Here is a 24,674-nt window from a genome sequence, read left to right as displayed (position 1 = left end):
AAAAAAGAGGCAGTCATAGCAACGCTCGCTGCTTGGTTGAATTGTACGGACCAATCAGCGCAGATAATTACCACCTTTACAAATTACATTATTTTCGTTATCTATAATAGATGTACATTTTACGGGATCAAATACAATATACGTGCACATATTTCCGATCAGATAGTGCAAAAATATAGCAATTTCGATCAGTACAACGGAAGTTAATCGCATTTGAACACTGGGAAAATATCTCAGCAGAAATTTTTGAAAAGGGACCCCCATATTGAAACGTTAGAAGTATTCTACTTCAAAATTAACACTCATTGAGAAAACCTACCTAAAATACCAGCCTATTTTCGACATAATTGTACCAACTGTCAGAGCAACCTACTCCACACATATTGATATCCGGACGACACTCGGTGAATTCGTAGGGACAAAAGCGAACACCGACCGTCAAACGCTACGCAAGATGGTCCTATTTCTGCAAAACGGAGAGCACAAGAATCGACCAAAAGTCTACACAGATGCATCTAAAATCGGGCAAGTCTGCGGAGTAGGAGTCTACCACCCCACGGCCAACCTGCGGCTCAGTATACAGCTCCGAACCGAAACATGCATTATGACAGCGGAAATATATGCAATCGACACCGCCCTCGCCTACATCCTTCAAAACGAGATCACGAACGCAGTGATATACACGGATTCTCTGTCAGCCTGCGTGTTAATCCAAGAAGAACTGAAACAGACAATGAGAAACTCACTTTTACAAAGGATAATTGAAACGGCACACACCTCAGGTACAACTCTACAGTGGATACCCAGCCACATTGATATACAAGGCAACGACACTGCAGATGACCTAGCCAGACAGAATCATTAACAATGGAATATTCTTAAAAGATGCACTAAAAGTATTTGAGCAACAAAAATATAAAACACGAACAAATGGTATACCGAATACGCCAAAGAAAAAAGATGGGTGGGTAATGTCAGAGACATAACTGGAGTGAAGTAGAATACACTTTAGACCGGTAAATTCTGCTCTGGAATAAGCAATTTCTATGCGATTTTGTCGTCTTTTGCACATTCATAGTTTATTTAAAGTATTTTTGGAATTATCAAGTTGACAATTTGCAACATTCTTTGAAAATATTGTTGAACTTTTATGAATGAAGGCACGCAAACGAGCGTTTTACCGTCGTCCTACTACCAGCATCAGAGAAGTAGCAGATCAGCATTTTTCGCTACATGGCCTGTACCAAACAGACCGTTCGTAAGTCCACCGGAGGAAAGGCTCCCCGCAAGCAGTTGGCAATAGCCCCCTGGCAACCCTATACTATCATATGGAGTTTGACAGCGACCGACATATATGGGGCGTTATAGCTATAAAGCCCCAAACAAAGAATTATGTTCGGCACTATGCTCGATATTCAAGCATTCCACACGACGTTTTGCATCTTGTGGGATGATTTAATATCATATCATTCAGAAAATCGACATTTTGTAACTAAATACAGCTTCTAATCATTCGGTTCAAAATCAATGTTTTGCTTTCGTGGCAGTGATGCTGGCTGTACAGAGACGTCGTCCTTGACAGGGAGCTGGTTGGCAACGAAGGCCGTGTAAAAGTGCCCCAGTCACGGCTGGCGTTAAGAAGCCTCATCGCTACCGAACAGAAACTGTCGCCCTGCGAAAAATTCACAGCTATCAGAAATCGAGCGGGCCTAAATTGTGACCCAAAATAAACCACAAACCAACAAGTTGTTTTCAGAACCAGCCAATTATAAAGTATTATTATTATACATGAAATTTTCCATTGCCTTACAACCTCCCTCCCCCTTTCCTCCCGGCTTGAATAACTATCAATCTTGATGATGCTGTGCGGTGGGGGCACTAATTTTGATAATGGAAAATTTAGGCTTGCGCGTTTTTCCCAAAAGTTTTTTAGCTGTGCTGTTTTCAAGGAAGTTGTAGTTGAATTCAAAATAAAATAGTTTATTTCTATTGCCAGAGATGGACCTACCAACGAAAACTAGTCTGGCTCGCTTGGAATCGAATTGTATGGACCAACCACTGCTTTCACAAAATCTGTTATTTTCAGTAATTGAACATTCTACACAACTAGTCACAACTATTTCCAATCAGCGCAAAAATCGAAGGTTTTCATTCAGTACAATAGCAGATTTTCACTTTTAGAAAAACAGGCAACATTCTGGCCGAAATTTTTGAAACGGAGCACCTATATCGAATCGTTAGAAAACGTTCGATTTTTGTAAATTGAATCATTACACTAACCTGTCTACAAATAACTTTTGATTTTGTGCCATTCTACGTGAAAGCGACGGTATTGTTTACAAGTGGCTCACTTACCATCCAACGCTCTTGACAAGCCACTTTCTGCTGCTTGTAATAACAAAATTTCAATTTCATTCTTTGTCGATAAATTGATGGCCCTGAAAAGGGCCTTTTGTTTGGGCAGTGTTTGAAATTTACTTGGAGCTGGTGTATATGGTAACAGTTTTGGTGCCATGGAAGACGGCGTGCTTGGCCAACTCTTCTAACAGCAGCAAACGGATGGCGGTTTGAATTTTGCGGGAGATACTGCAAACGAACTGCTGTATGCTGATGCTGGAAACGAACTGAGCGTGAGCAACAGCATGCTGAGTTTTTATACCTGACTACAGCACAATGTAAGCTCGTCCTTTTTTGTGTTGTCCTCAATATGTGTTCTTCGTAGCTCCACCCTTTCGTTGGTCGACCACATATTTTTGATAAAGAACAAAATTGAAATTGTATTTCCAATACAGAGATTATCGAACACTCAGGGTAAGGAGAGTAATGTAATACGACACCTTGGTAAAATGTTTGAGAATTGAAACCTTTTTTGAATTCGCCTAGTAAACACGAAACTGTAAACAAACACACAAATGATAACTTTATTTTGTGTCATTCTACGTGAAATCTACGATATTGTTCACAAGTAGCTCACTTGCCATCGAACGCTCTTGGCAAGCTACTTTCGGATGCTTCTAATAACAAAATTTCAATTCGATTCTTTGTGGATAAATGGCCCGTACCAAACATACCGCTCGTAAGTCCACCGGAGGAAAGCCTCCCCGCAAGCAGTAAGTAACGAAGGCCGTGTAAAAGTGCCCCAGTCACGGTTGGCGTTAGGAAGCCTCGTCACTACTGAACAGAAACTGTCGCCCTGCGAGAAATTCACAGCTATCAGCAATCGAGCAGGCCTAAATTGTGACCCAAAATAAACCACAAACCAATAAGTTCTTTTCAGGACCAGCCAATTATATTCCAGTAAGATATAAATGAAATTTTCGTTTTCCATTGCCTTACAACCTCTTTCCTCCCGGCTTGAATTACTATCAATCTTGATGATGCTGTGCGGCGGGGCACAGGCAGTTTCCATTATAGTGGAAAATTTAGGTTTGCGCGTTTTTCCCAAAAGTTTTTTAACTGTGCTGTTTTCAAGGAAGTTAGTTGAATTCAAAATAAAATAGTTTACTTCTATTGTCAGAGGTGGACCTTCCAACGAAAACTAATCTGGCTCGCTTGGAATCGAATTGTGCGGACCAACCACTGCTTTCACAAAATCCGTTATTTTCAGTAATTGTACATTCTACAGAAATAGTCACAACTATTTCCAATCAGCGCAAAAATCGAAGGTTTTCATTCAATACAACAGCAGATTTTCACGTTTGAAAAAACAGGGGCATTCTGGCCGAAAATTTTGAAACGAAGCACCTATATCGAAACGTTAGAAAACGTTCGATTTTTGTAAATTGAATCATTACACTAACCTGTCTACAAATAACTTTTGATTTTGTGCCATTCTATGTGAAAGCGACGGTATTGTTTACAAGTGGCTCACTTACCATCTAACGCTCTTGACAAGCCACTTTCTGCTGCTTGTAATAACAAAATTTCAATTTCATTCTTTGTTGATAAATTGTTGGCCCTGAAAAGGGCCTTTTGTTTGGGCAGTGTTCGAAATTTACTTGGAGCTGGTGTATATGGTAACAGTTTTGGTGCCATGGAAGACGGCGTACTTGGCCAACTCTTCTAACAGCAGCAAACGGACGGCGGTTTGAATTTTGCGGGAGATGCTGCAAACGAACTGCTGCATGCTGATGCTAGAAACGAACTGAGCGTGAGCAACAGCATGCTGAGTTTTTATACCTGACTGCAGCACAATGTAAGCTCGTCCTTTTTCGTGTTGTCCTTAATATGTATTCTTCGTAGCTCCACCCTTTCGTTGGTCGACCACATATTTTTGATAAAGAACAAAATTGAAATTGTGTTTCCAATACGGAGATTATCGAACACTCAGAGTAAGGAGAGTAATGTAATACGGCACTTTGGTAAAATGTTTGAGAATTGAAACCTTTTTTGAATGCGCCTAGTAAAAATGTTTTCCACTTCACTCCAGTTTCTTTCTGACCATATTTGCAATTTGCGTACTGAAATAAATCACAATTTCGGGTTTAACCCAAATTGCTCTCCAGGGAGAAACAGTCCATGAAACAGAAAATGCAAACTTATTCTTTGAAATGATTGTGGTGGCCCTGAAAAGGGCCTTTTTTATAATGATACAAGTGAGTTCTACCTTTTCAACTTCCAAATCCATACAAAGTGCGTCCCTGCCGCTTCAGAGTATAGACGACATTCATTGCGGTTTTGCGCGTGGCGTGTTCAGTGTAGGTCACGGCATCTCGGGTGACATTTTCCTGCACACCCTCAGCATTCGTAGATTAAATCGGAGATGCATTTTACACCACCACGACGAGCCAGACGCCGAATGGCAGATTTGGTGATTCCCTGGATTTTATCACGAAGAACCTTGCGATGACGCTTGGTACGGGAACGCAAACATGATACCGCTCATTGGACGAGCATGTTGCTCGTGTGGTAAGCGAGCACCCACTGATACAAAACAAGCTCGCGTGACCTGTATATATAACATTCCCGTATGTAATGAAACGCTTACATGCTCCTTTTTGACGACTCTGCGTGGGATATGCTGGCAAATTGGGCATTTTCCTCGCTGTTTTCGAAGGATTTTCTGAAAATCCTTGTTTTGGTTTATTTATAGTAGTCGCAGTAATTCCGAAATTTAATACGAAATACGTGCACAAATTTCCGATCAGATAGTGCAAAAATATTGCGATTTCGTCCAGTAGAACGGAAGATATTCGCATTTCAAATCTGGGAAAATTTCTCAACTGAAATTTTTGAAACGGCACCCCATATTGAAACGTTAGAAGTATTCTACTTCAAAAGGTAAACACTTCTTTGCTATACAAAATGAATTTTTGAGTACGCCCTGGTACAACGATAAACAACTGACTGGATACGAAACCCGAACACTCAATCGCTTGTTGGCAGGCCATAATTATTCTAAATTCTGGCTGGCGAAATTGCAAATCATTGACGATAGTGACTGTGAAATTTGCCAAGAACCAGAAACCGCGGAACAATGTAATTTGTTGAGCAACGTTGATCCTACTAAGTCGCTCAAAATGATGTAAAAAAGTCATTTTGGTGCAATTTTACCAAATCACATCACTGTTAGTGGTGCTTATCACCCGCTGCACCAAGGTATGAGAGATTTATCCAACTGACTAGGTTAACATCAAACGAGTTCTTCTCGTGTTGTTGCTACTCCTGCAGCAAACCTTAACTGTTGGATAGGGAGGTGAGTTTTGCCCTTTTGTTGTGACCTCTGGTGATGAATAACCGACACCACATAGTGCTTCCCATATGATGCCGCAGCCTCCTTTGCTCTCCTTTTCCTGTTAGTTATGGAGGAGAGAAATGCTCGTTCGACTTATCCTCCACAGCGAGAGTTGGTGCTTTTGTATTCTTGGCACTTAGTCGGGGAAGTGAAACTGCACCAGATTAAACCAACAAAACTGTTCATAAATGTGAAAATTTTACAGCTTTACTGTAACGTAGTAATAAAAAGCGATTGAAGTGCTCTAAAATGCCGAGCAATCGCTTTGATTCCAATTTCCGTCAAGTTCCACTCAAAATACACCACCCCCCAGGTCAGTGAAAATCTCCGGGTCAAAGTTTCTCCAGCGGTGGTAACCCTAATTTTGTCCATAAGTCAAAACACTTGAAATTAAGGTGTGATGTTAATAGAATTCAATAGAAGATCATTCGAAATGAAAGTGTTGCAAATACTTTGAAATTCAAGTGCAGCAAGCACTTGAAAGGAACGTGTGCATTATTTTCAGTGAAGAAAAAAGAGAAGTGCACTCCAAAAATAAATCACATAGCTTCTACGTGAAAACTTACATAAATCTCATCCACCTCACTTTTCACGTAAATGCAATCGGATAGTCCGGTATATGAAAGTCAGGTTCAATATCTGATGCATCATGTAAACTTTAAGCAATTTTATATGGGGCCCTATTCTGCGCGGCGTGTGACGTGAGACGACTAATCTCACCTCACTTTACGTGACTTTTCTCACCCGATTCTGAGAGTCGACTCGGGTGAGGTGAGATTCTCCATTGCGGTTAAATGGGCGTCTCACGTCACCCGAAGTGACTCTTCAGAATTGGATGAGAAAAGTCACTTAAAGTGAGGTGAGATTAGTCGTCTCACGTCACATGCCGCGCAGAATAGGGCCCATGATTTTCAAATGAAATTCACGTAAAAATAAGATAAAGCCAAACGTAATAACTGCATGACCTCAAACGTAATATTTATATGAAACCAAACAAAACAACTACATGAGACCGTACACACATTGTATGTGTATTATTAATATTTATTACCAGTTTCATTTAGGTATTTCCAATTATTTTTAACGGAAACAGTATATTTTCCGAGTTTTTCCATTTATTGAAATATTCAAATGAAGTAACTTAATTGTAAATACAATATATTTTTATAGTACGTGTCTGAAGGTATTTGTACTTTCACTTCTGTTAGATAATGACAATCATCCACCGACTGTATCGTCTTCTCCGCAGCATTTGAATTCTGGTCCAGTAAGGCAATATCCCTCGACAGACAGTGCGATGATTTAATCAAGAACTTCCATCTTCACTACTTAAGTTTTTTTTTCTATTTGGATGCTATAATGTTGTTCCATTTTTGAATAGCAACGAAATAACGTGTAGTTTTGAAAACGGCAGTTAACAAAATAAACTTCTCTGAAATAAAAGAAAACACTCTTTTCGAACAGAATTCAATTATATTACAAGAAACACTTACAGCGGAAATTCTAAGCAAGAAATTTGGGATAACAGCAAGTAAATTCTTAGTCATTTCGTCCTATACATTTTTTCATATAGATAGTCCACGAAAACTGCGCTTTAATCACAGAGAACATCTTCAGCATTCAACTTGTGTAAAATCTCTAACGGTTTTGAAGGTAGTTGGGATATCCAAACTAGGTGCGCTACTGTCGTCATGTATTTTTTGTGGCTGAGTTCGACAGAATTGACAGCGGTTATTCCTCTACCCACCCACTGAGAAGTCCAAAAAATTGTTTCAAAATCGTTCAACACGGGTCCAACGATGGACGTTCGTTGAACGGTTATTTTGACGTTGTCCAAATTGGTCCAACGAACGTCCTTCATTGGACAATTTTGAAACCAACCGTTCTTAGAGGGCAGTCAAACTAGTTCGAAACCGGTTCGGACTTCCAGCATGCATTTCAGCTCAAATGCATCAACCGATAGAGTCGGAATCGGTTGTTTTCTTTGAGCAAGATTCCATACTGAATCCATTCAGGATGTCGAACCGGTTCCGAAATGGATTTGACGGATAGTTGGGATAGGTTGGTGTCAAGATGGAGAGAAGGTGGGAACATTTGACACGTTTGAGTGTATTAGTATTATACTTGCAAAATTAAGCATGGCGGCCGGGGCCCATGAAGTAAACATCAACATCCAAACGAGCATCCTGATTCTTTGGCGAACGATGAAAAGTGAGAAAAGGCCGAGCTTCACTTCGGATCTATCGATTAGAACACTTATGGACACTTTTTACCTCGAAAAAACCGATTAAATTAACTATTGCCGAACCGAAACGAAACTTATGGCAACAGAAGGGCCCGCTACGTCAACTGTTTGTGCTTTTCTTCTTCATATCCTCTTGTTTTTTAGGCTTCATCAAAGAAAAATGACAACCGCACTCACACACAGAAAAAAATGTGCACACCTGTATCCGTCTTGGGTTGGTGTGGCGGCGCTAGTGTTTATCGTATATTAATTCAAGTGTTTACACACGTTTTTTAAATATTTTTGTTCGATCATGGATGTCTGTTCTCTGTGCTTTAACGATAAATGTTGCATCACTTTAATATTATGGGTCAAGCACATAGCTTCTATCAGGCTCCCATATGACGTTCATTGTAATTGCATAATGTTTGTAAGAATTTGGAAAGTATGCATTTACAGGATCATTTCAAAGGTGTTGTTTATGTTATAAAGGCTCGCTCAGAGTGAAGCCAAATCTACCTATCGAACAGTCAGATGATGATGATGATGATGATGGTCCCACCTCAAACCCCTACAAAGGTGTGAGCTGGACGATTTATCTAATAGATAATTGATATTTTTACACATGACTAAACCAGTGAACAAAACAAATACGGACTGGTTAACAGTTCAGACATAGATTTTCCTTCAAAAGACCGCAACCAGATAGGCTTCAAATATTTCGCAAACAACCAGAGTCCATCAAGCAAATTTCCATCCCGGGAAGATGCTTGATGGAATGGGAATTGAACCCAATATCCGCAATTTTCGACAATAACAAGCAAGACTCCTCCCGCCTGACCAAGATATCGCTACTACCACATACAAAGATGTATCGAGTATGGTGGCAGTGCAGAGCCTAGCCGATTTATATCATCAACGTCGGACCTCAAACTAATCTACCACTAACCCAAGGCAGTCAAGAGAAACTCCCAACTGCGAATATCCTAGATTGATCGGGAATTGAACTCGAAGTCTTGTCATATAAGAAAGAATCATCAAGGCTAACAACGAACTAACTCCGGTATTACCACCATCGCAGCGATGCAAAAATTAGCCATATTGTCGAGCAAAGCCCAAACAGCTCCATCATCTAATCCAGGCCCCGATTACTACAAATGTCCAAAAGCTTATATTCAACCCGATAAGCTATTTGTTCTGGTCGCTACGTCAATTTCAGGATGGTCTCTATCTGTTTTACGCGCGCGTGGCTCAGACTTCTGTAGACATCTCATTATATTTTTTTAAGTTAAGAAACAAATAACAAAATCCATCATCATCATAGAGAACATAATAACTTAGTACGCCTAAAAGGGAATAAAAAAACAATCTTCATGATTTTACATATTTTTCAAATAAATGTAAAACATAAAAAAAATCTGACTACAAAACAGATTTTACGTGTGAAATACATAATGTTTTGAACTGCGTCAATGTTACTGCACGTTTAATTTGTCTTGGCATCGAATTGAAAAAACTTATTCCTTTGTACAACAAAGAGTTCTGTGATCTACTGAATAAAAAATTCTGTGTTCTTGCATCAGACGCGTTTCTAGTGTTGTACCTATGCACATCACTTCCTCTTTCAATTCGATCACACAAATATCGAGGCAGCATTTCATTCATAATTTTAAAAATGAACACCATTGTCAAATAATAAATCCTTTGCTTCACAGAGAGCCATTGTAATGCGTCCAACATGAAATAAGAGGAAGTGTATCTGTTACATTTTAAAATTAATCGCATGATTCTATTTTGCAGTCGCTGTAACCTCAATATTTGTGTTTGATTGGCAAGAAACAAAATGGATGGACAGAAGTCAATGTGGTGAAATAATAGATTTATATAATAAAATTTTACTACTAATTGTTAAATCATTTTTCAGACGACACAATATCCCATACTTTTAGCAATCTTTTTGATGACATTGTCGATGTGAGACTTAAAGGTTAACTTGTCATCAATGATTATTCCAAGATATTTTAATTCACTAACGCGATCAATAGTCTCACCATTTATTTCAACGTTAACGTCAGTCCTAGTATTAGCCGAAGAGATAATCATATATTTAGTTTTAGCAACATTTAACTTTAATTGTTGGAACTTTAACCAATGCGCTAGAGAATGTAAATCTTCGTTCAAATGTGCCACGGCTTCATTTATATCTTTAGCTGCGCTGAACAGAACAGTGTCGTCAGCAAACAAATTTAAATCACAAAATCGCAAAATCCGCCTCATGTCATTTATATACATAATAAACAAAATAGGACCCAAAACACTACGTTGCGGCACCCCAAGATGATTGCCGAGAGGACTTGATACAAAATCGTTAAAACTAGTTTTCTGAGTTCTATCACATAAATAGTTTTCAAACCACGTATGTGCTATCCCTCCGATACCAAATCATTCTACAGGGCCGCCGAGAGGGGAGGGGGAACGGGGTGTTTCCCCCGGGCCCGGAGTCTTTAAGGGGCCCGGACTTTGAACAGAAGGAATTATTCTGTCAAATATTACATTATAAAGTTTATAATGCATGAAACTAATCAAAGGAAAACTTTGAAACTTAGAACCCAAAAACGCGCAGTGTGCAAAAAAAACAAGATCTGTTTTTTTGTGAATTGTGTTTTAAAAGACTGAAAATTCTTTTCTATTTCATACTTTACAACAATTATCTCATAATTTTGACCAAATATTTAAAAAATTAAGTTAGTTAAAGTTAAAAGGCTCTCGAAATTGATTTTGATTAATTCGAAGCTTTCAATCTGTGTATGGGTTTGAAGAAAACAGTTTTTTTTCGATTATGTGGTACTGATTTTTATATTTAAAACATTTTGTATAATTGTTATTTTTACGACTATCTCAGGTTTTAATCTTAAAGTCATTTGCCTTTTCGGGTTAGAAAAATCTCTTACGAAAAATTTCTAACTCTATCTGCGGGTTCGGGACTCGAACCCAGGTGCGCTGCGTACAAGGCAATCGATTTGCCAACTACGCTACGCTCACCCCTCAAGAAAACAGTGTTTTTAATGATTAGTACGATTGTGATTTTTTTATTTTTTCAGGACGACATGTGACTTCAATTTCTATTTATTTCAATCCGTCGTGGCTGCTAAATGAATCACAAAATAATGTATTAGAAATAAGAAAAAAATCTCTGCAACCTTCTTTTAGAATGCTCCGCTGGTCAAATACAATTTGTGAAACTAATTCTGAATAACTCCACAAATCAAGAAAGCACATGAAAATCCACGAAGAAAACGATCCACAGTAATTTTTCGTATTTTTGTTTAAATACGAGAACCCGACAGTTTTTGCCATCTTTAACAAGCTTTCTCAATTTAAATGAATTTTCGATTTTTACATTTCTTACAAAAGAAATGTATAGGATTCGCTCAAACTATGAAAACTTTTTCCGAGGCCCGGAGGGCCGAGTTTCAAATACCAATCGACTCAGCTCGACAAATTGAGACAATGTCTGTATGTGTGTGTGTATGTGTGTATGTGTGTATGTGTGTATGTGTGTATGTGTGTATGTATGTATGTACAAAATTTCATATAATTATCTCAGCAATGGCTGAACCGATCTTAATGAAACTAGTTTCAAATGAAAGGCCTAACGCTCCCATTTGACACTATTATTTTTGTTTTTGGATATGTTGTTTACTTTCTGAGATATGGGTAATTTTGTCAAAACAGGACTAGTTTGAAGCGAATAACATTCGAACAAGACAACTATATCGCGTGAAATAAACAGAAACAAAAAGCTTATGAAAATACCTTTCTAACAAGCTATAGATTGTCAAAATCCGTTCACGAGCGGCGGAGATAATAAACATTTTGTATTTTCATTCTTCGCTTACCAATTTCCACTAACTAAAGCCTAGACCGTTCCATACAGAGTATTGCTTTGCTGGTTTTTTAGGGTCAAAACTAAACCGATTTTGAATATCCGGGTATGCAAATACATCTGCGTGATTCAAGGATTTTGATTCCGAAAACATTTAGTGAATTTACTTAATAATCAATTACCTATTTCTCAAAAATTAATAAGCAAGTTCATTTCAAAGACAAAATAATGTGAAAATTCACTTCAAGGTGCAAATTTGTCCAGAGTTTTTTAATTTCGATTATAGAGGTTTTAACCTTAAGGTCATTCGCCTCTTCGGGTTAGAAAAATCTCTTATGAAAAATTTCTAACCCTATGTGCGGGGTCGGGACTCGAACCCAGGTGCGCTGCGTACAAGGCAATCGATTTACCAACTACGCTACATCCACCCTCATTGTCCAGAGTTGATGAATTTACCCGTTGGATTGAGCAATGCGTTCACTCGTGAGATAAACGTTGGATGGTATATGAATACATCAAGTAATCCTCCTAGTAGTGAGAAAATAGATTTCTAATATAATTCATATTCATATTAGACTCGTAGCATCACCAAGAGCAACTGTATTTTTGAATAACAAAATTGTAGTGAAAATTTATCAGTTGCATTATTGAAAATAAAGATTTAAAGAATCAAAATTTCGCACTGTAAACAAAAATGATGTCACAGCTCTAACCATCATTTACCATTCCTCACAACTGACACTGAGTTGTACTGAAAACCCCAATATACAGTTTTCATGATCAATGTGACTAAAAGCATATTTATTTGCGAAAAAATACGAAAAAATGTAATTTCAAGCATGTTCGTGTCTCAAAGCAGTCCAGGGGCACTTTCAATACTAACTGGCTTTTCGATGAATTTAAGTACTTATTCTGGTAGTTTGAACCATTTCTTTGCAATGGTATTGCTTTGTATAGGACTCATTAACCCATATCTCCAGAACGAGAGTTCCGAACGAAACAATTCGCAAGTAATAAGGATGGGTGGAATAAGACTGCATTGTAATCGACTGCATGTATGAGTTTTATGCCATCGACAATAATATAATTGCCAACATAGCCTGGACACTTGACACTCTTTTCTAGATATTTCAATGCAAATGAATACTATTTACAGGTGGCCTTTTCTCAGTTTACTTTTTCTAATTACGCGTTAAAATACTGGACCTGAAAATTCCATTCTATACAAAATCATTTTTCAGATGCCTGTAACCAAAAAGATATCTTTTAATTCCTGATTCCAAATTCCTGATTTCTAGATTTTCTGATGACTAATTAAGGACCATCAATAAAGTAGAAACACCAGATAATCCTAAAAATTCCGTCAAGAAAAGAAGAACGAAAACGTGCTCTTTGCAATGGGATTTTCACAAACATTTCAGAATATTCTGAAACAATGGTTTTGGAATTCGTGAAATTCGTTTTATTCATTTACTTTATTTCAACAGCTTTCTTAAAATATTATTATATATTCTCATTTTTTCCAGCTCATTCATTTAATGTATTATATTCGATTGGTTTATTTTTTGCATTTTAAATATTTGACTAATAATAAATATATGATCATTTCATTTTAAAGATTTTTTTCATTTAGCATTGTTTTTATTTATTTTGTTTATGTGACCTAATTTTATCTATTGTATTCATTTAATTCTTTGTATGCATTCCGATCAGTTTATTATCTTATGTATCTTATTCGAATTATTCATTTAATTAATTTTATTCACTTTTTTCTAATATTTTTTCTGATATTTTTCCGGTTCGCACTTTTATTCATTTTAATAATCTGACTAATTTTGTTCAGTCATTCACTTTATTCATTTCATCTAGAACATTAATTAGATACAATATGATTTCTTCTATTAATTCTATTACTTTTAATATCGCTGATTTTTTCATTAAAAAAATTTAACTGCTTAAAAACAAACAAAATGATAAAAAGATAGAAAACATTTTTATTGTGATAAAAATTCTTTATTTTGTTTATATTATTCATTCCATTCATTTTATTGATTTTATTAACTCTCTGTTTATCCTGTTATTTATGAACAACATTTTCAAATAGCTTTACTGCCCATGCTCGCAAATCAGTCCAATAAAGATATAAAACGGGACAAACATGCGTTCATGGGCAGTATAACTTTGGGCTTGGACAACGTTTCTTCACAAAAAGTAAAACTAATAATTGTGACAATCACCGTTTATTTGAGCGCTAATAGTTGCAAGAAAGATCCGTAGAACTCAAGTTATTGCAATTGTTTTGATTGGATTTCACTAGAGCAGTGCTGCCAGAGACACTTTCAGTTATCGGTGAAAACTTATATTTTGATATATCTTCGTTTTCTTCAAATATTTTTGAAAACTGATAAATCTTATTAATTTGGACTGCTTTCAGCTACCTTTTCTGCCCAAACTATTCAAAACTTTGCAGGAGATGTGTATTAAGGATTAGTATGTAAAAAATCAGCAGCTTCTAATACTGCTAGAGAAGCATCTATCTTGATCAAAACAGGTTTTTCGTGTTTCTTTACTCTAACACTTTTAAGAAAAACGGCTTTGGTACCCTATATATGCGACAAAATAATTCCGTATGAAAGAGTTAATTTAGTCCATATTATTCATATTAGGGTAAGGTGGGGCAAATCCGACCGTTGGGTAAACCCGACCCCCTCTGTTATCGAAAATCGAAAGCACTAAGCGAACTAATATCAATGTTGTCGTGTAGAGCATCGAAAATAATTATAATGGTGGTATGACAGAATTTTACTAGTCTACATTGAGATGCTCAAACCTTATTGTTGTTTTTACAACTTTTGATTTGATTTTTGTGTATCATTGACTACAGGATATTTCTTATTTTTAAAGTGAAAGCATAAAAAGTGTAAGTGGATTTAAATTCTTTGATTAAAGGCCTACAAAGTGCCAGAGGTGGGTAAGAAAACCAACCAGTACGTACAGTCACTGGTATGGTGCTCAAAGTCTCAACACGTGTAAACGAGCGATCCACATCGTGTGCGGTTTTGATTTCGTTCACACGGTAAACGAAATGACAACCTTGACCGAGTGTCGGTTTTGAAAACCAAACCGAGTCACTCAGCACCGTTTACATGTGTGCACGATTTTCAACTCGTGTTAATGTATTCTAAACAGCGGTATCGGTTCGGCTTTAGAAAACCGAACCTGGTTTTTTTCTGTACGCGGTGCTTCGGTTGAAAGAAGAGGCAGTAAATTCATGTGCAGTGCTGCCGAATAAACAACTGAACAACTGAATTGAATAAGGTTTGTTGTTGAGAGTCGATGGGGCAATATCGAAATGTTAGGTTCTGGGCGATTGTTAACGTTTCACAATTGATGTTCTTTACCATATTAAAAACCAAGATAACGGACACGAAATTCAAAATGGCTATCTTTCTTGGCGAATAATCCGATGAAACCGATAAATGTATTGATTTGGGAAAGTCGTTGATGTCAATGTAACAATGTTGAAATTGAAATTAATGACTTCAAAGAAATCAATCAAATCAATCAAATCAATCAAATCAATCAAATCAATCAAATCAATCAAATCAATCAAATCAATCAAATCAATCAAATCAATCAAATCAATCAAATCAATCAAATCAATCAAATCAATCAAATCAATCAAATCAATCAAATCAATCAAATCAATCAAATCAATCAAATCAATCAAATCAATCAAATCAATCAAATCAATCAAATCAATCAAATCAATCAAATCAATCAAATCAATCAAATCAATCAAATCAATCAAATCAATCAAATCAATCAAATCAATCAAATCAATCAAATCAATCAAATCAATCAAATCAATCAAATCAATCAAATCAATCAAATCAATCAAATCAATCAAATCAATCAAATCAATCAAATCAATCAAATCAATCAAATCAATCAAATCAATCAAATCAATCAAATCAATCAAATCAATCAAATCAATCAAATCAATCAAATCAATCAAATCAATCAAATCAATCAAATCAATCAAATCAATCAAATCAATCAAATCAATCAAATCAATCAAATCAATCAAATCAATCAAATCAATCAAATCAATCAAATCAATCAAATCAATCAAATCAATCAAATCAATCAAATCAATCAAATCAATCAAATCAATCAAATCAATCAAATCAATCAAATCAATCAAATCAATCAAATCAATCAAATCAATCAAATCAATCAAATCAATCAAATCAATCAAATCAATCAAATCAATCAAATCAATCAAATCAATCAAATCAATCAAATCAATCAAATCAATCAAATCAATCAAATCAATCAAATCAATCAAATCAATCAAATCAATCAAATCAATCAAATCAATCAAATCAATCAAATCAATCAAATCAATCAAATCAATCAAATCAATCAAATCAATCAAATCAATCAAATCAATCAAATCAATCAAATCAATCAAATCAATCAAATCAATCAAATTAATCAAATCAATCAAATTAATCAAGTGAATTAAATGAATCAAATTGATTTAATTCATCCAGTGAATACAATGAATCAAATTAATGAAGTGGATCAAATAAATAAAAATAATGGATGAACAAAATGAATAAAGTAAAAAATAAATGAAAAGCATAAATAAAACAAACGAATCAAATAAACAAAATGAGCTGAAGTGATAAAATGAATAAAAAGAAGAAAATGAGCAGAATTAAATGAATTGATTAAAATGAAAAATTGAACAATGGTAAAAGGTTATAAATTAATATAAAGAAATAAATTTAATCAAATAAATTATTTGGATGAAATGATTAAAACTGAAAAAGTAGTCAGATTATTAAAATGAAAAAACTGAACAAAATGAATAAACTGGAAAAATGAATAAAATGCATACAATGAAAACAATGAATGATATGAGTAAAATGCACAAAAGGAATAAACTGATCAGAGTGAATCCAAAACGAATAAAAAGATGCGGAATGAAATAATTAATTAAAATGAAAAGGTCATATATTTGAAGCCAAAAACATTTTTGAATAAAGAAAATGAATAAACCGGATTGTACGAATTTGAGAACCATTGCATCAGAAAGTTTTGAAATGTTTTTGAAAATCCCATCTTCTGAGAAAAGGCTAATAAATATGCAATGGACTTTCTACGGCTTCCATCTTTTTTTGGCTTTAATCTTTTTGTTTTCATGCTTCTTTACTTGACGAATTCGAAGTTTACTTTTTGGCCACATAGAATTTACTGGTCCAGTATTTTAACGTGCAATTGAATATAGTAAAACGAGACAAGGTCACATGTGCTTTCAAGCCCCTTAAACAGAGAACGACAGGGAGAATGCGATTCGTGAATGAGACAGGTAGATATTTCAAAGTTTTTATTTGCATTGAAGTAAATAGTGTGAAATGTCTAGGCTATGTTGATAGCATAAAAGCCGTGCTTTCAGTTGATTGCAATGCAGTCTCTTTCCATTCATCCTTATAGCTTTCATATTGTTTCGTTTGGAATTCTCGTGCAGGAAATATGGATAAATAAGTCCTATACAGACCAATAATGTGAAAAAGAAATGGTTCAAACTACTCAGTATATCCAAATATGGACGACGATATGTTAGAAGATACATTGTAGTTGCATCCCCCATCGAGAGTGGGTACTTTGGGAGACTTCTTTACCTGGATCTAATTTGTGGATATTTTTGGTCTTTGATCCGTTTTTTCTCATGAAAGTTCGTACCAATACAACGAATGTGCAGCTGATACAACTCATGGTACATTCGCCTGCGCAACGTTCCGTCTTCCATCTGCACGCCACCATAGATGGTACGCAACACCTTTCGTTCGAAAACTCCAAGGGCGCGTTGGTCCTCCACGAGCATAATCCAGATCTCGTGGCCGTAGAGGACCACCGATCTAATCAGCGTCTTGAGGATAATCAACTTTGAGCGGCGGCGAATTTTGTTCGACCGGAGCGTCCTCTGGAGTCTAGAGTTGGCACGATTTCCCGCTAAGATCCGTCTCTGAATTTCTCTGCTGTTATCATTGTCGTCGGTTACCAGTGAGCCCAAATACATGAATTCGTCGACCATCTCGATTTCTTCACCGTCAATCCGAACTCGGGTGGGAGATTCACATTGTCGTCTCTAGAACCTCTTCCTCTCATGTATTTCGTCTTCGAAACGTTGATGGCAATTCCAATCCTGCTGGCTTCAGCTTTCAGTCTTTGAGCATATATTTCATTCAAAATTCAATAGAGATACGAATAGCTTAAATATTGCACGTGGAATGTCTCTTTTGAAAATTTTCATCGTCAAACTTTCATATTACCCAGTTAAGCCAAATATTTTTCTGATATAGCCATGAATAGATACAGGCTTTGAATACAATTAAATTAAAGTTGAGTTGATGTAGCAGCAGACAAAAAATAGTTTTGTTTTCTCAAACCTTCGCAATTACAATTAATAAATATTTCAGATTGGCAGAAGATCTTATCACACAACTTAGAAATGGATACATAAATAGCTAGATAGATGCGATAGAAGAGAGACAGAGAGAGAAAGAGAGAGAAAGAGAGAGAGAGAGAGAGAGAGAGAGATGGGGGGTGCGTGTGAGGAATGACAAATGATGGTTAATGCAGTGACATTATTTTTATAGGTATATTATTATGATATATTGAGTCTTACATTCTTATAATAAATAATGTAAGCAGTAATCTTTGCGCCATAGCCAGTATAACCTAAATCTTACAAGAGCTAAATTTTTGCTAGATTTTTGGGTTTCAAACATACAGTTGCTTCGGTGACGCCACAAGTACAATTATATTAGAAATCTTTTATCTCACTACTAGGTGAATTATTTGTTGATCTGTATTGGTATTGATATACCATCCAACATTTACCTCATGATTGAACGCAATGCCTAATCCAAGGAATAAATACTAGAACTCACTGTTTCTTTATCAACACTTTATTTTGTCTTTGAAGTGAACTTGCATATTGATTTTTGAGGAATAGTTCATTTATTATAAAGGTAATTCACAAAATGTTCTCAACATCGAATTCCTTGAATCACGTAGATGTGTTTTCATACCCCGATATTCAAAATCGGTTTAGTTTTGCCACTAAAAAACCAGTCAAGCAATACTCTGTATGAAACAATCTCATTTTTCATTAATGGAAATTGGTAAGCGAGGACTAAAAATACAAAATGTTTAATATCTCCGCCGCTCGTGCACGGATTTTGACAATCTATACCTTGTTAGAAAGGTATTACAAGCTTTCTATTTATTTGCAGTTTGTGGAACAATATTGTTTTGTTCGAAAGTTATTTGCAAAAAACCGGCTGTGTTTTGACAAAATCGCCCATATCTCAAAAAGTAAACAACATATCGGAAATCAAAAATAATAGTGTCAAATGGCAACGTCAGGCCTTTCATTAGAAACTAATTTCATTAAGATCGGTTCAGCCATTGCTGAGATAATTACATGACATTTTGTACATACATACATACACACATACACACATACACACACATACAGACATTGTCTCAATTTGTCGAGCTGAGTCGATTGGAATATGAAACTCGGCCCTCCGGGCCTCGGAAAAAGTTTTCAAAATTTGAGCGAATCCTATACATTTCTTTTGTAAGAAATGTAAAAATATGGAAAAAAGGAGGATACAGAAATACTAAAATAAGTTTATTGGAAGATATGAAAAAATGCAAATAAATAATAGAAATTAAATGTTGAGTTAAATAAATTAAATAAATTTAATGAAATCAAATAAATAAACGAATACAAAAGAAGCGAAAAAACGATAGATAAAATGCAAAAATGGAACAAACATGAAAAGATGAAACGAATTGAAAAATTGGGACAAATGCAAAAAATGGGACAAAATTTAAGAAAGTCACAAAAATGGTAAAAATAGAAAAAAGAAAAAAATATGGGATAAAATATATAAAAAAATAAAATAAGATTGAAACAAGAAAATAGAAAGAATATAAAACCTGGATGAAATGGAAAAAGAAACAAAAAAGCAAATATGAAACAAAAGAAAAAAACCGATTGAATCCACCTATCAGTGGGATGAGATATTTCTTACACATATCACTGTTGTATTATTCATTAGCTTGCCGATCACACGCTAAATTTACAAGCAACTAGATGTGAGATGTGCACGAATAGCGCTTCTAATAAACTGAATAAATTAAAGAAAAATAATAAAACAAAACAAAATTTAAAATAAAAAAGTTATTCATAAAATGGATAGAATGATTAACATAAATCAAATTAATAAAATAAATAAATCAAATTAGCTCAAATTAAAATTAGACGATATTAAAACGTAATGAAATTAAGAGAGAAAATTAAATTGTTTCAGGATAACAAGCTATCACACAATAGCATAAAGGACTGGCAAAACCGAATTGATAAAATTAAGAAACTGAATAAAATATGTGAACTGGGAAAAACTAACCATTTAATAAAATGATTGAAATAAATAATATGAATAGAACCATATAAAAATTGGAATAATAAAATAAATAGGGTAAGGTGGGGCAAATCCGACCTAGTAAATGGTTTTGGCTGTAAAATGCTCATTTTACATCGGATCAAGTCATTTTATATACCAAATTAAAGGTTAGACTTCTGGACAACGTTCAATGTATAATATTTTATTCCTATCTTGGGAAAACTTTGAGATACCAGTGTTTTACGAAAACGTTCATTCTTGCTGTTTTCAAAAATGGTGGGGTAAACCCGACCGCCTATGTTTTTGGTTGATTTAGTATAGATACTACCCAAATTATATGGATTTATCATTGAAAATAAATCAATGAATGTTATGTTATTGAATTGTAGCATGAAGAAAATGGAATTCAATGTCAATCTTGGAATGTCCAAATCACGAGCAGTAGTACGTAAAGATATTCCCATTTTTCTCGGAGCAATTACTAGACGAATACTATATTCATCACGTTTTTGTATCTTTCGTTTGTAATTATGAAGCATTGTGAAAAAATATTAAAAAATAACAATAAAAATATATTCCAATTTTATAAATAATCATTTTCTTAGCAAAAAAGCGGTCGGATTTACCCTACTATTTAGAGATCGGATTTGCCCCACCGCGTCATTTTTCATTACGATGCAATTAAAAAAAATGATGAAAAAGTTGGACTAAATTCATCTATGCACTTTGCAGAGGTGGGAAAAAACCGGTTTAGTACCGGTGCGGTAAACCAAATTTTCACACGATTTTGTGTTTCCTTTACATCGTGTGCGGTGTTACCGCTGGTTGTGTTTCAACGAGACACGAAAACCAAACCGAGTTTCGTTTACACAGCACCGTGGTTTGGTTTTGATTTTCGTTTACCGGTGCACGAGTATGGAACGAAACACGAGAATACCGAAACCAAACTTCGGCTGTGTTGCGGTTGTGTATTCGGGTTGATGTTTATCGGCTATGCTAGTGCTGCCAGCATTTTTATTAGAAATTCAGTGCATATTTATTTTAGATATAATGTCAGGTATTTTTTCGGTAATTGAAAAATTGTTCTGAGACATCTTCCATGTACAACAAAAATGTCATTTTGGAAGAAAATAAATGACTTACCTTAACTCAATATTACGGCATTTTCATGATGATTTATCATCAGGAACTTTGCAATATGGGTATGTTTGGTATGAGGAACTGCCCAAAATTGAAAGAAAAAGGAAGTTTATTAGCCTTCGCTATTTTTATATGAGAAACTGAGAGCAAGAGTGGATTAAAATTTTGTTCATAGCAAAAGTAGGTTACAATATTCCCTTAGATCCGAAATGGTATATTTATCAAAACTTCAGGCAAAAGCGGGTCAAATATCATTTAGCGCAAAAATTGTTCGACAAAATTTTCAGAGCAAGAATGGTATAGAATATTAACCCATTTTTGCGGTACGAAAATAATACATAGGTTCATAACAGGTGTTCAGAATATTTCTTATTCGGACTTGTGAACAGAAATCGTAAGATTTTGGATCCGTATAGGTCAGCAGAACCGAAAATCGACCATTACCGCCATTTTGAAATCCAAGATGGCGACTTCCGGTTACCACAAAATAGTGAGAACCACCATCAATATGGGTATCATTTGAAAGGATATGGTCAGCAGACACCGAAAATTTACCATTGGCGCCATTTGGAATCCAAGATGGCGACTTCCGGTTACCACAAAATAGTGAGAACCACCATCCATATGGGTGTCATTTGAGAGGATATGGTCAGCAGACACCGAAAATTGACCATTAGCGCCATTTTGAAATCCAAGATGGCGACTTCCGGTTACCACAAAATAGTGAGAACCACCATCAATATGGGTGTCATTTGAAAGGATATGGTCAGGACACCGAAAATTGACCATTACCGCCATTTTGTAATCCAAGATGGCGACTTCCGGTTACCACAAGAGTGAGAACCACCATCAATATGGGTGTCATTTGAAAGGATATGGTCAGCAGACACCGAAAATTGACCATTAGCGCCATTTTGAAATCCAAGATGGCGACTTCCGGTTCCCACAAAATAGTGAGAACCACCATCAATATGGGTGTCATTTGAAAGGATATGGTCAGCAGACACCGAAAATTGACCATTGGCGCCATTTGGAATCCAAGATGGCGACTTCCGGTTACCACAAAATAGTGAGAACCACCATCAATATGGGTGTCATTTGAAAGGATATGGTCAGCAGACACCGAAAATTGACCATTAACGCCATTTCGAAATCCAATATGGCGACTTCCGGTTACCACAAAATAGTGAGAACCACCATCAATATGGGTGTCATTTGAAAGGATATGGTCAGGACACCGAAAATTGACCATTACCGCCATTTTGAATCCAAGATGGCGACTTCCGGTTACCACAAGAGTGAGAACCACCATCAATATGGGTGCCATTTTAAAAGATATGGTCAGCAGACACCGAAAATTGACCATTAGCGCCATTTTGAAATCCAAGATGGCGACTTCCGGTTACCACAAAATAGTGAGAACCACCATCAATATGGGTATCATTTGAAAGGATATGGTCAGTAGACACCGAAAATTGACAATTAGCGCCATTTGGAATCCAACATGGCGACTTCCGGTTACCACAAGAGTGAGAACCACCATCAATATGGGTGCCATTTTAAAAGATATGGTCAGTAGACACCGAAAATTGACCATTAGCGCCATTTTGAAATCCAAGATGGCGACTTCCGGTTACCAGAAAATAGTGAGAACCACCATCAATATGGGTGTCATTTGAAAGGATATGGTCAGGACACCGAAAATTGACCATTACCGCCATTTTGAATCCAAGATGGCGACTTCCGGTTACCACAAGAGTGAGAACCACCATCAATATGGGTGCCATTTTAAAAGATATGGTCATCAGACACCGAAAATTGACCATTAGCGCCATTTTGAAATCCAAGATGGCGACTTCCGGTTACCACAAAATAGTGAGAACCACCATCAATATGGGTATCATTTGAAAGGATATGGTCAGTAGACACCGAAAATTGACAATTAGCGCCATTTGGAATCCAAGATGGCGACTTCCGGTTACCACAAGAGTGAGAACCACCATCAATATGGGTGCCATTTTAAAAGATATGGTCAGCAGACACCGAAAATTGACCATTAGCGCCATTTTGAAATCCAAGATGGCGACTTCCGGTTACCACAAAATAGTGAGAACCACCATCAATATGGGTGTCATTTGAAAGGATATGGTCAGCAGACACCGAAAATTGACTATTGGCGCCATTTGGAATCCAAGATGGCGACTTCCGGTTACCACAAAATAGTAAGAACCACCATCAATATGGGTGTCATTTGAAAGGATATGGTCAGCAGACACCGAAAATTGACCATTAGCGCCATTTTGAAATCCAAGATGGCGACTTCCGGTTACCACAAAATAGTGAGAACCACCATCAATATGGGTGTCATTTGAAAGGATATGGTCAGGACACCGAAAATTGACCATTGGCGCCATTTGGAATCCAAGATGGCGGACTTCCGGTTACCACAAAGTAGTGAGAACCACCATCAATATGGGTGTCATTTGAAAGGATATGGTCAGCAGACACCGAAAATTGACCATTAGCGCCATTTTGAAATCCAAGATGGCGACTTCCGGTTACCACAAAATAGTGAGAACCACCATCAATATGGGTATCATTTGAAAGGATATGGTCAGTAGACACCGAAAATTGACAATTAGCGCCATTTGGAATCCAAAATGGCGACTTCCGGCTACCACAAAATAGTGAGAACCACCATCAATATGGGTGTCATTTGAAAGGATATGGTCAGCAGACACTGAAAATTGATTAATAGCGCCATTTTGAAATCCAAGATGGCGACTTCCGGTTACCACAAAATAGTGAGAACCACCATCAATATGGGTGTCATTTGAAAGGATATGGTCAGCAGACATCGAAAACTGGTGAGAACTACCATCAATATGGATGTCATTTGAAAGGATATGGTTAGCAGACCAATAATTGACAATTACCACCATTTTGAAATCTAAGATGGCGTTTTCTAGTTACCACACCATCATCAATATGTGTGTCATTTGAAAGGGTGTGGTCAGCAGACACCGAAAATTGACCATTACCGCCATTTTTAAATCCAAGATGGCGACTTCCGGTTACCACAAATAGTGAGAACCACCATCAACATGGATGTCATTTGAAAAAGGTGGTCATTTGAAAGAGGTTTTATATCTTAAGGTTATTTGAATTACTATATGATAGCGCGAGAATTGTTGCTTT

The sequence above is a fragment of the Topomyia yanbarensis genome, chromosome 2 (genome assembly GCF_030247195.1).
Source record: "Topomyia yanbarensis strain Yona2022 chromosome 2, ASM3024719v1, whole genome shotgun sequence".
Lineage (NCBI taxonomy): Eukaryota > Metazoa > Arthropoda > Insecta > Diptera > Culicidae > Topomyia > Topomyia yanbarensis.
This window is presented reverse-complemented; position numbering follows the sequence as displayed.